Source organism: Siphateles boraxobius, unplaced genomic scaffold, assembly GCF_051911475.1.
Source record: "Siphateles boraxobius isolate OS27281-9 unplaced genomic scaffold, OSU_SipBor_1 8, whole genome shotgun sequence".
In the NCBI taxonomy this organism is placed as follows: Eukaryota; Metazoa; Chordata; class Actinopteri; order Cypriniformes; family Leuciscidae; genus Siphateles; species Siphateles boraxobius.
Genome location: NW_027509208.1, coordinates 29661834 through 29673976, shown reverse-complemented (window position 1 = coordinate 29673976; position 12143 = coordinate 29661834). Strand labels below are relative to the sequence as shown.

The following is a 12143-nucleotide window of genomic DNA, read 5'->3' as shown; positions in this document are numbered from 1 at the left end:
AACTGTAATGTGCAATATATTAATCATTCATGATTAATTATTAAATTCCCTATATATAATTTGAGCTAATTTAATGTAAGACTCATTGTCGCTACCCTTCTATTAAAAGATTTTCTAAATTTAGCTTCAACGAATGAACTACAAAGCATGAAACGGATAGCTATGCTGCAAAAAAGTATGACATTATGGATTGTTGTTTGTATTCCACATATCTTAACAGTCGGCTTCAAAGAGATTGTGGAAGTCCTTTCTGCTTTTGGCTCCGATGTGTGCGCTAAAATGTCACGTAAACTTTAGCGCCTACAAAATTCAACTACGCAAAACCATTTTAGAGGAGAAGCGCAGCAGAATGGAATGCCGATTGAGTTTCTATAAACCGATAAGACTATATTTTCAGGGATCATTTCTATAGTTCTTTGCTTGGAAATGTGTTTTGAAAGTGCTTGTCTCCCAACCCACGATGAAGAGTCATGATACTCCTTTCTGAGCATGAATTGGGCACAGAGCAGTGACTTTGGTTGTGAGCTCTGTGTCGTTGATGAGCGATTTTTATTGCTTTTTGCAATATTGAAGAAAGGAGTATGTTCTGAGTGGTGTTTGGTATTTAAATCTCATTTTGGAATTGTTTTGTTTTTGCATCTCTATGTCCTATGCAGCAAACTTTGTTTCAACAAAATTCAACTACACAAAACCATTTTAGAGGAGAAGCGCAGCAGAATGGAATGCCAATTGATTTTCTATAAACTGTTAATAGTATATTTTCAGGGATCATTTTTATTGTTCCTTGCTTGGAAATGTGTTCCGAAAGTGCTTGTCTCCCAACCTGTGAAGAAGAGTCATGATGCTCGTTTCTGAGCATGAATTGGGCGCAGAGCAGTGGCTTTGGTTGTGAGCTCTGTCGTTGATGAGTGTTCTGTATTGCTTTCTGCAATATTGAAGAAAGCAGTATGTTCCGAGTGGTGTTTGGTATTTAAGTCTCATTTTGGAATTGTTTTGTTTTTGCATCTGTAGGTCCTACACTCTCAGAAAAAAAGGTACGGAAGCTGTCACTGGGGCTGTACCTTTTCAAAAGGTACATTTTAGTACCTAAAGGGTGCATATTGGTACCTTAATGGTACATATTAGCACCTGAAATCAGAGCTGGGTAATCCCGGGGTCAGAAAGTAAAAGTCCTGCCATATGTTTATTCCACCCATCAGCTGATTTCACTAATTAGTTCCATCTCCTGTATGAATTAGCAAATCCAGGTGATTGGAATAAAATTATAATACTACTTTACTTTCTAAACCTGGACTTTACACCTCTGCATAGCAATGCCACATGTCACCCAAGAGCAAAGAAATAAACCAGAACTGGACCTTATCGTAGCCAAAACATATGTGTATATTAAATATGGAGTAATTTCAGCTACAGCCTCAGATGAAATCAACTGGAAGAGAAAAGAAGACATTAAATCTGTGAAGATCTCAGCAGAGGAGGATTAAACAACTACACAAACAGCATTACCAGCTTCCCTTATTACTAACCAGATTGACTTTATTTCTGTCAGACTTCTACAGAAGTTTTATTGAGAATTAACAGAGGTTTAACTCTGTTTCATTTGAAGTCACCATAACAGTGATTAGTGTTTCCATTAGTTGGGCTCTTAACTCTTATTATATATTTTGTCTTTTTTGGCTGCTGTGATAGTGTGTTTGTTATACACATCTGCAACAGCTAAGGAAGCTAAAGTGAAATAAGATCAGGTGATGATGGTTACCTAGTGATGGTTTAATAATCATCATGAAGTAGACTGATTTACTGAGATTTTTATAATCTATCAATTATCTTGTTCCACTAATATAATCACATCACAAACCCTGTATTACTGCAGCAAGAGGTCCAGCAATGTAACAGTCAGTTTAGACATTTTACCAAAAATGAATTAAAAAAAATTTGGCTTACGCTGACACACACAGATATCAACAACCAGCACATGAATCTCAACAATGGTGACAGTCACAAATATTTAGATAAACAGATTAATTCAGAACATCACTGAAAAGCTACTAATTCACAACAAAAACAACAGAAAAAAATAATAGCAAATATTTAGAATCAAACAAAATTCATGCATTATTCATGTTGCAATGCATGCTGGGAATTTTGTACTATGGTGGTATCCAGCACGCATTGCAGCATAGTACTTTTGATTGTCACCATTGTTGAGATTTATATGCTGATTTTTTATGTCTGTGTGTGTCATTATAAACTGACTTTTTTGTGCTCATGTTCGTTAAGGTCTTCTAACTTATTGTTATATTATTCATTGATCTCATGCTGCAGTAACACAAGGTATGTGATGTGAAAAAACTAATTGTTAGATTAAAATATCTCAGTGAATCAGTCTGTTTCATGAAGATTATAAAACCATCAACAGGTAACCATCATCACCTGATCTCATTTCACTTTTGCTTTCTTTGCTGCTCCAAATGTGTTTGACAAACGCACTGTCACAGCAGCCAAAAAAAAAAAAAATATACAATAAGAATTATGAGGCCAACTAATGGAAACACGAATCACTGTTATGGTGACTTCAAATGAAAAACAGAGTTAAACCTCTGTTAATTCTCAACAAAAAACTTGTGTAGACATCTGACAGAAATAAAGTCAGTCTGGTTAGTAATAAGTGAAGCTGGTAATGCTGTTTGTGGAGTTGTTTATTATTGGCTACGATAAGGTCCAGTTCTGGTTTATTTCTTTGCTCTTGGCTGACATGTGGCATTGCTATGCAGAGGTGTAAAGTCCAGGTTCAGAAAGTAAAAGTCCTCCTTAGTATTTTGTTCCAATCACTTGACCTGGATTTGCTAATTCAGACAGGAGATATAACTAATTAGTGAAATCAGCTGACTGAGTTCATGGGTGGAATAAACTATGGCAGGACTTTTACTTTCTGACCCCTGGATTACCCACCTCTGATTTCAGGTGCTAATATGTACCATTAAGGTACCAATATGCACCCTTTAGGTACTAAAGTGTACCTTTTGAAAAGGTACAGCCCCAGTGACAGCTTTCGTACCTTTTTTTCTGAGAGTGTATGCAGCAAACTTTGTTGAAATGCAGAACTGTGTGTTGTCTAAGACAGCAGTTGCAAAAAGTGGGTTTTAGAGTAAAGAGAGCTTTGGATATGTCCCCAGTTCGAGGTCAGCCATCGCAAGTTTTTTAAGAATAAAATCAACGTCAAGTTTCTGAAATGCCTAAGTTAGAAATTGTTGGTAAGTTTTTGACTTTTTCGTTGGACGTCATCTCTGTGTCGTTGATGAAGTTTCTGTGTTGCTGTTGTCGATGTTGAAGAAAGGGGTATGATCTGAGCGTTGTTTGACATTTGTGCCTTTTGAGAAAGTGGATTGTTTTAGAAGCTTTTCTGGAACGCTTTGTGGCAGTTCAAAATTGGAAAGAGGAGCCCAGGACCAATGGAAAAGTTCACGGCTAGGAAAAGACATCAATCATGAACATTTCCACCTACTCGCACTCCAAACTTGGAACCACCCACAGCTGTAGGCAATGATGGCCTAATGGAGGTCACCATAAAATTGAGAACTCTGCTACACTCAAGGTTAGATGGTTTGAAGGACAGAATCCTTCAGTATGAGGTGCTGAAGAAGCACATGTTGGCCAAGAGAGAAATTGGCTGACGAGTAAGAAGACAGAGTTAGACTTGCAAAATCTTTTTTAATGATGTTGCCTTTCTTCAGTTCTGTCTTCACCTTTTAAGGTGGCCTAGCGTTGTAACAGATATGTGGAACAAAGCACGGTTTGTTGATACCACAGCCCGGGAGGAACCTAAGTACCAGTTTAAATTCCTAAGTTCTTGGCTAAATAAAATATCATTTATGTTAACCCGGCTCCAGTCTCTCTTGTGGTTGTGTTTTGTGGCAGCTTAAACCTCTCCTCGTCTTGGGGCCCGTGTCACAGCGTCCTTTGTATAAAGCAAACGTTGTCTCATCCAAGATACAATACCAGATCACTGCAAAAACTTGAAATGTTTCCAGCGATGTGGTATTGCATCTCGGATAAGACAGCAGATATGAAAATCAGGTGTTATTGAAAAAACGGGCCTGACACGTGTTCATTTCACATTTCGATGTCAGCCATAGCATGTTTTCTAAGTGCTCAAATGATGTCAGGTTTCTGAAATGTCTACATAAAGAATTTTTAATGTGTGTGTGACTTCTATTAAAAGATTTTCTAAATTTGGCTTCAACGAATGAACTACAAAGCATGAAACGGGTAGGTATGCTGCAAAAAAGTAAGACATAATGGATTGTTGTTTGTATTCCACATATCCTAACAGTAGGCTTCAAAGAGATTGTGGAAGTCCTTTCTGCTTTTGGCCTCGATGTGTCCGCTAAAATGTCACGTAAACTTTAGCGCCTACAAAATTCAACTACGCAAAACCATTTTAGAGGAGAAGCACAGCAGAATGGAATGCCGATTGAGTTTCTATAAACTGTTAAGACTATATTTTCAGGGATCATTTCTATAGTTCTTTGCTTGGAAATGTGTTTTGAAAGTGCTTGTCTCCCAAACCACGATGAAGAGTCATGATGCTCCTTTCTGAGCATGAATTGGGCGCAGAGCAGTGGCTTTGGTTGTGAGCTCTGTCGTTGATGAGTGTTCTGTATTGCTTTTTGCAATTTTGAAGAAAGGAGTATGTTCTGAGTGGTGTTTGGTATTTAAGTCTCATTTTGGTATTGTTTTGTTTTTGCATCTGTATGTCCTATGCAGCAAACTTTGTCTAAGACAGCAGTTGCAAAAAGTGGGTTTTAGAGTAAAGAGAGCTTTGGATATGTCCCCAGTTTGAGGTCAGACATTGCAAGTTTTTTAAGAATGCAATCAACGTCAAGTTTCTGAAATGCCTAAGTTAGCAATTGTTGGTAGGTTTTTGACTTTTTTGTTGGACGTCAGCTCTGTGTCGTTGATGAAGTTTCTGTGTTGCTGTTGTCGATGTTGAAGAAAGGGGTATGATCTGAGCGTTGTTTGACATTTGTGCCTTTTGAGAAAGTGGATTGTTTTAGAAGCTTTTCTGGAACGCTTTGTGGCAGTCCAATATTGGAAAGAGGAGCCCAGAAGAATTGTAATACAGAAAGAATTGTTAATGTGTGTGTGACTTATATTAACACTAGAACTACCAAGGCGGTCATTTTGACCGTTTTTGAATTGTACAGTGTAATAACTTTGTTAAAATAAAATACATGTGGCTGTATGACTCTGACTTTTCCTAAATATATGTATATTTTATTCTGACACTGTTATTTTATTAAAATCAGAAAACACAAAACAGTTCTGAGTATTTCTACCTAGAATGGCCATGGCGGTCACTTTGACCGCACGCATTAGATATCATAAAACTTCCGCTACATTTCCCGCCTCTGTAATGAGTGTCCCCGTTGCATAGCAACGATTTGGCTTTTTTTGTTCACGCTATTCCGACGCTAATAAATATTATACAATTGAGCTAACAAAATGTCATCAAAAAGAACAATGACAGCCACAGAGGTTTAAGCCATGCTTAAAATGCTTGACGATGAGGAGTCGGATGGAGGAGCAGATACAGATAGGGACAGCGATGTCTCTTCAACGCATTCTCATCCTTTGGCGGCATATGTGACGCCATATGACAAAACGGCGAAATACTACGCACATGGCACCCTTTATCGTCAATATAACACGCACTGTGATGGGTAGGTTTAGGTGTGGGGTAGGGTCTGCGTCTCATATTCACGCTAAAGGATGCCAGTCAACTTTATGACGCCTTGGGTTCGCGTGTTATATTCACGCTAAAGGGTGCCATGTGCGTAGTATTTCGCCGTTTTGTCATATGGCGTCACATATGCCGCCAAAGGATGAGAACGGGCTCGTCTCTTGGTCCCTGGACAGTTCATCCAGCGCTGAGAGTGATTCAGATAATGAATTCATTCTCCGTCGAAAAAAGAGCCGGCTGGACATCTCTGATCCTGGAACTGACCTTGTTCCATCGGATAATATTCCAGGTATATTTCTCTTCGCTATCTTTTTATACTTTGCGAGGCAGACTAGCTCAATAATCGTTGTAACGTAACTTCAAAGTAAAGTTATCCATCTCTAACTACCTAATGTAGGCTATAGCTTTACCGATCGGATCGGTTATCATATTCATTTTCCCCTCACACACCCACCACTGTTACCAACGCAAACACGAAACTTTCCTGATGACCGATCCAGTCATTCACATTTTTACGTCAGCCACACACCTCCACCAGCACACACACCTTTTCATTATTATTATTCTATTGCTATTATTATTTGTCAAGCTATTAGAAATCATATGGGCTAATTAGTCCTATCAAGATTATGATTTCATGAACTAAAAAATAATTAGTCTGTTCTGTTCTTTTTTTTTTTCTTTATCTTTTTTTTTTTTGGCAATAGTGCAAAATCCTGATCCATCAAATGTGCCTTCTGTGCCAAGACAATGCAGTCCGCCACAAGATGACGAGCCTGGCCCAATAAACCCATTTTCAGCCCAAAGGCATGAAACGGCGAAAGACGGCACAGTGTGGACCTATGTAAAGTTGGGTGAAGACAGAGGAAGGCGACAATGCCAAAATGTAATAACAGAAGCGGCAGGCCCCACAGCGCACGCCAAGCGCAATATTGAAGATGCCCTTACAGCCTTTTTGTGTTTGGTGGATGATGGCATGCTGAAACACATCAGGGACTGCACTGTGGCTGAGGCCCATCGAGTCAAGGAGGACAACCTATGGGACATGACAGTTGAAGAGCTAAAAGCCTTCATTAGTTTAATTTAGTTTTGTGGTGCGCAAGGTGAAAAAGGAATGGATCTGGCGACTTTTTGGTCAGCCGAGTGGGGCTGCGCTTTTTTCAAGGAGACCATGTCCTGAAACAGGTTTCAGGAAATAATGCAAATCCTTCGTTTCGACAGAAGGGAAACCCGACGCACACGCCTGCGAGACAACAAGTTTGCCCTTATGAGTGATGTTTGGGATAAATTTGTCCAAAACGGCATCGCCTGCTACAAGCCTGGTGCCGACATCACTGTGGATGAGCAGCTATTCCCTACAAAATCAAGGTGCAGTTTCATACAGTATATTGCAAACAAACCGGACAAATTCGGAATCAAATTCTGGCTTGCTGCCGATGTCGACACCAAATATATGGTAAACGGTGCGCCTTATCTGGGCAAAGACGAGGAGGCCAGGTCAACGACTTGCAGACAGTGTGGTGCTGAAAATGGTCGAGCCATACCTGGGGAAGGGAAGAAACGTCACCACCGACAATTTTTTACTTCTTTTGAATTGGCAATGGCACTTCAGGCCAAGAAAACCAGCTTGGTTGGCACGGTAAACAAGAGCAGACGAGAGCTCCCCCCGTGCATAAAGGCGCAAATGCCGCTGTTCAGCACAGAGGTGCTGAAAAGTGGCGATGCAACACTAACCGTGTATCAGGGGAAAAAAAAAAGAATGTTTGCATCCTCAGCACTGTCCACACAGCTGTTGGCATCACAAGTGGCCAGAAAAGAAAGCCAGAGACGGTAACATACTACAACAAGACCAAGGTAGGAGTAGACATTGTAGATCAAATGGCTAGAAAATATTCAGTAAAAGCTCCCTCCCGTAGATGACCAGTAGCTGTTTTCTACAACATCCTCGACCTGGCTGCAATCAACGCACACATATTGTTCAAGTAGTGCACAAATGAGCAAGTTTCACGGAGGGACTTCATCATGCGACTGGCGAGCGAACTTCGCTCCGACCACATGGGATCAAAAACCTCACAACTGGTAGTGCGAGAGCCAGGACCCGGGCAGGAGCAGCAGCAGATGGAGAAAAGGCGTCAGTGCCAAGTAAGGAGGTACTGCAAACAAAATAAAACCAAAGAGACATGTGCCAAATGTCGTAAAGTGGTGTGTGGGAGCTGCACACGAAAGGCGGTGTTTACCTGTGTGGACTGTGCATAAGCGTCAGTGAATGATGCGGGGTGTTTGCGCCGTTCAAATGAGCTTTGGGGAAAACTTTTCAACCTGATTTTGTTCGTTAAGTTTTTTTTTTTTTTTTTTTTTACTGAAACTAATAGTTCTAAAGCAGTTTTCTTTTTTAGCTAATGTTCATTTTTTCTTAACCTGTTTTTGTGTACTGTATTGTGCTGCATACTGTCCATGAAAGTTTTTTACAGTGTTTTCAAATGTAGGTAGTGTTTTTGTTATTGTATATATGTTATAAGTTATTGTATCATAAGATTTGTTTTTATTGTACTAAGAAAATAAGAAAATATTTATCAATTAGGCTAGAAATTAAATGTTCACAATCATTTGAATTTAAATGTTGTGTCCTGATCTTTATTATTACCAATCGTAACATTGTAAATCCATTTATTTTTAGATTTATTATTGATTATTGAACTTATTTACAAACAGGGCTGTACTAAACAGCTTTGACGTTTCCTAAATTTTTGCATGTCTACTCATGTGGTAAGTAGGGTGAAAAAAACTTTTTTTGACGCAAAACATTCCTCACATAGAGAGGCAGCACGTGTCGGGACAATCTTTCTTTCGTGTTTGTTTTAAGCGGTTTTAATGGCGATGACGTCATAACATGATGACAGGAATTAAATGTTTCATCGTGTTGCAGAGTGGTGTGGGAGCGGCAGCTCTGTTCTATATGACATTGGGCGTAACAACAATTTATACCCACGCTCAATTCAGTTTATTATTTCCGACTACGCCACTTGGGGAATTTCGCCCCAAGAATTTAATATGACATCTAAGCTAAGGCACGCACGGATCCTAACCACAGTTGGAGTCAGAGACATAGGTGATTGAAAACATATATATTTTATTAATTGTTAAAAGACAGTTCTTTTCCTATAAAAGGCGTTGACCAGCAATCACTCTCTTCAATTCACTAGGTTCTAGAGTGGGCGACAGGGAAACCTGGGCATACCCTAGGGCAGTCTCGAGGTATCACATCTATGAAGAATATTCTATTCAGTGCACACACACCAGCACAGCACACACTCCACGACTCAGGTCAGAAAAGACCACGACACACAGTGAGGACCCTACCACCTAATTGCCCCCTCATCTGCCCCCGGATGCCCATGCCCTGCCAACAAACAACAGAAAAAAAAGGACATTAAAGAGCAGTGTTATACAAAAAAATAACAAAAAATCACATAAATTCAGCAATACAATTCAACCCCAAAAAAATATATAAAAATTCACTGATACAATAATTTTAAAAAATACTCGGTCTCGACTAGTTAAAGAAATAAACCAAAAAAAAGAAACAAACTCAAAACATATCACAAATACAGAGTCATCCCTCGCTGAAAACCGTTCACTTGAAATGGCTCATTGATTGGCTCACTTAGAACGATTCACTTGAAATGGCTCACTTGAATGGCCCGCTTAGGACGGTTCACTTGAAATGGTTCACCTGAATGGTTCACTTGATCGGCCACTCGAGACGACTCACTCGCAACAAAACAACACACACAAAACAGAACCCAAACAGAACAGCAGTTGATGAGGCACAGCGCAAACAAAGTCGTATAGCAAAACACAGGGCAGATAATACTCATTCAGAAGGTAGGTATCGTCTTTGTCGCATGCAACCAAGCACGCTGTCCCAGAATCACCATCCCCAGACTATGCGATAGATGGAGGCGAATGTCTCCGACATGCTCGTTGGCATGAAGCACCGATAAATCGTACACTGTCTCAAATGTCCACATTCAACCCTCCAACCAAGCCCATAGACCCGCCAACAGCACCGCCAGTGGATAAACAGCTTCGGCAAATTTTACGAGCAACACGTTACGCTGAACCCAGCAGAAAGCAGCAGGGCACATAGATGACATCACGACCCCGGATAATGACGCATGCCAAGGAACTGGTAGCTCATGCTCTTATACGCACCGGAACCCTGGCTATTGGTCAAACCTAAAACAAGTGGGAGGGGTGCTAACCCATCCTGCCACAATCTTCCCCTCCCTTTTTGTATCGGCGCCCCGACGATGGACTCAAGCCGGAGCCACCAACATCACTCATGACCAAGGCCTAAACAAGATATCACACAGTGGTTAACTCAGAGCCGACTGCGAACCTACTTCCCATCTCTCCTACAGTCCGGGGAGGATGGTGCACGTTTGGATGCCGACCAGCTCCAACTCGGCCTATTCGCCGAGGGCGACAATCCTACTACCCTGGGAGCTAGAAGGCACCGCAGATTTCCTCGCCACGGGTCCCCTGCCATGACGGCTACACGAGAAACACATGAGAATCTGTTACCAGTCCTCTGCCATGATGGCTATACAAGAAACACACGAGAACCTATTACCAGTCCTCTGCCATAACGGCTATACGAGAAACACACAAGAACCTATTACCAGTCCTCTGCCATGATGGCTATACAAGAAACACACGAGAACCTATTACCAGTCCTCTGCCATGATGGCTATACAAGAAACACACGAGAACCTATTACTAGTCCTCTGCCATAACGGCTACACGAGAAACACATGAGAACCTATTACCAGTCCTCTGCCATAACGGCTGCACGAGAAACACACGAGAACATATTACCAGTCCTCTGCCATAACGGCTACACGAGAAACACGTGAGGACCTATAGCCAGTCCCCTGCCTCAGGACGATATCGAATCTCCTCTCGGGCCTCCCCCTGCAGGTGGTCAAATACAATGAAAGCTTGTTCAGTGATCCCCATATGTCGTGCCTCTTGCAAGCCCGCGTCTCTTCGACCCATACATCGATACTCATACCGGATTTACCGCTAAATTTTGGGCATCGACGCTCTCGAGGCACAAAAACCAATCATTCCGATGCACTAGCACCAGAAGATTGGGGCCCTACAGGTGGAACAGTCGAAGTACCAGCCCCAGGCACCTGTAGCTGCTGCATCCTAACCTTATCAGCCTTTAACTGGGCTACTAACTCCCGCCACTCCTGTAATTCTTCCTCCATTTCGGATGACAATTAAGTAAACTTACCACCCCGGAGAGGCGCCACCTGTTCCTTACACCAAGCTGCTGTTCTGTTTCCAAAAAAATATTAAAAAAAACATAAAGACAATACAAACACAACCAAAACCTATTATCTCTGACCCAATCCGGTGATAATCCTGCCGACTACACGTCAAAATTTGGCAGGGTGGTGCGGGAGCGGCAGCTCTATTCTATACGACATTGGGCGTAACAACAATTTATACCCACGCTCAATTCAGTTTATTATTTCCGACTACGCCACTTGGGGAATTTCGCCCCAAGAATTTAATATGACATCTAAGCTAAGGCACGCACAGATCCTAACCACAGTTGGAGTCAGAGACATAGGTGATTGAAAACATATATATATTTTATTAATTGTTAAAAGACAGTTATTTTTCTATAAAAGGCGTTGACCAGCAATCACTCTCTTCAATTCACTAGGTTCTAGAGTGGGCGCCAGGGAAACCTGGGCATACCCAAGGGCAGTCTCGAGGTATCACATCTATGAAGAATACTCTATTCAGTGCACACACACCAGCACAGCACACACTCCACGACTCAGGTCAGAAAAGACCACGACACACAGTGAGGACCCTACCACCTAATTGCCCCCTCATCTGCCCCCGGATGCCCAGGCCCTTCCAACAAACAACAGAAAAAAAGGACATTAAAGAGCAGTGTTATACAAAAAAATAACAACAAATCACATAAATTCAGCAATACAATTCAACCACAAAAAAAAATATATAAATTCACTAATACAATAATTTTCAAAAATACTCGGTCTCGACTAGTTAAAGAAATAAACAAAAAAAAGAAACAAACTCAAAACATATCACAAATACAGAGTCATCCCTCGCTGAAAACCGTTCACTTGAAATGGCTCATTGATTGGCTCACTTAGAACGATTCACTTGAAATGGCTCACTTGAATGGCCCGCTTAGGACGGTTCACTTGAAATGGTTCACCTGAACGGTTCACTTGAACGGGCACTCGAGACGACTCACTCGCAACAAAACAACACACACAAAACAGAACCCAAACAGAACAGCAGTTGATGAGGCACAGCGCAAACAAAGTCGTATAGCGAAACACAG

At 41.1% G+C, this 12143-nt stretch overlaps 3 non-coding genes across 3 annotated transcripts; all 3 read left to right on the top strand.

The window, feature by feature from the left end:
* Positions 1-381: 381 nt before the first annotated feature.
* On the top strand, positions 382-595 carry LOC143729894 (small nucleolar RNA U3). The gene has a single exon (XR_013200147.1). It is a non-coding gene; the product is annotated as a small nucleolar RNA U3 (small nucleolar RNA).
* A 156-nt stretch (positions 596-751) lies between these two features.
* LOC143730030 (small nucleolar RNA U3) lies at positions 752-961 on the top strand. Its single transcript, XR_013200268.1, has one exon. It is a non-coding gene; the product is annotated as a small nucleolar RNA U3 (small nucleolar RNA).
* A 3533-nt stretch (positions 962-4494) lies between these two features.
* Positions 4495-4706, top strand: LOC143729921 (small nucleolar RNA U3). Its single transcript, XR_013200172.1, has one exon. It is a non-coding gene; the product is annotated as a small nucleolar RNA U3 (small nucleolar RNA).
* The last annotated feature ends 7437 nt before the right edge of the window (positions 4707-12143 follow it).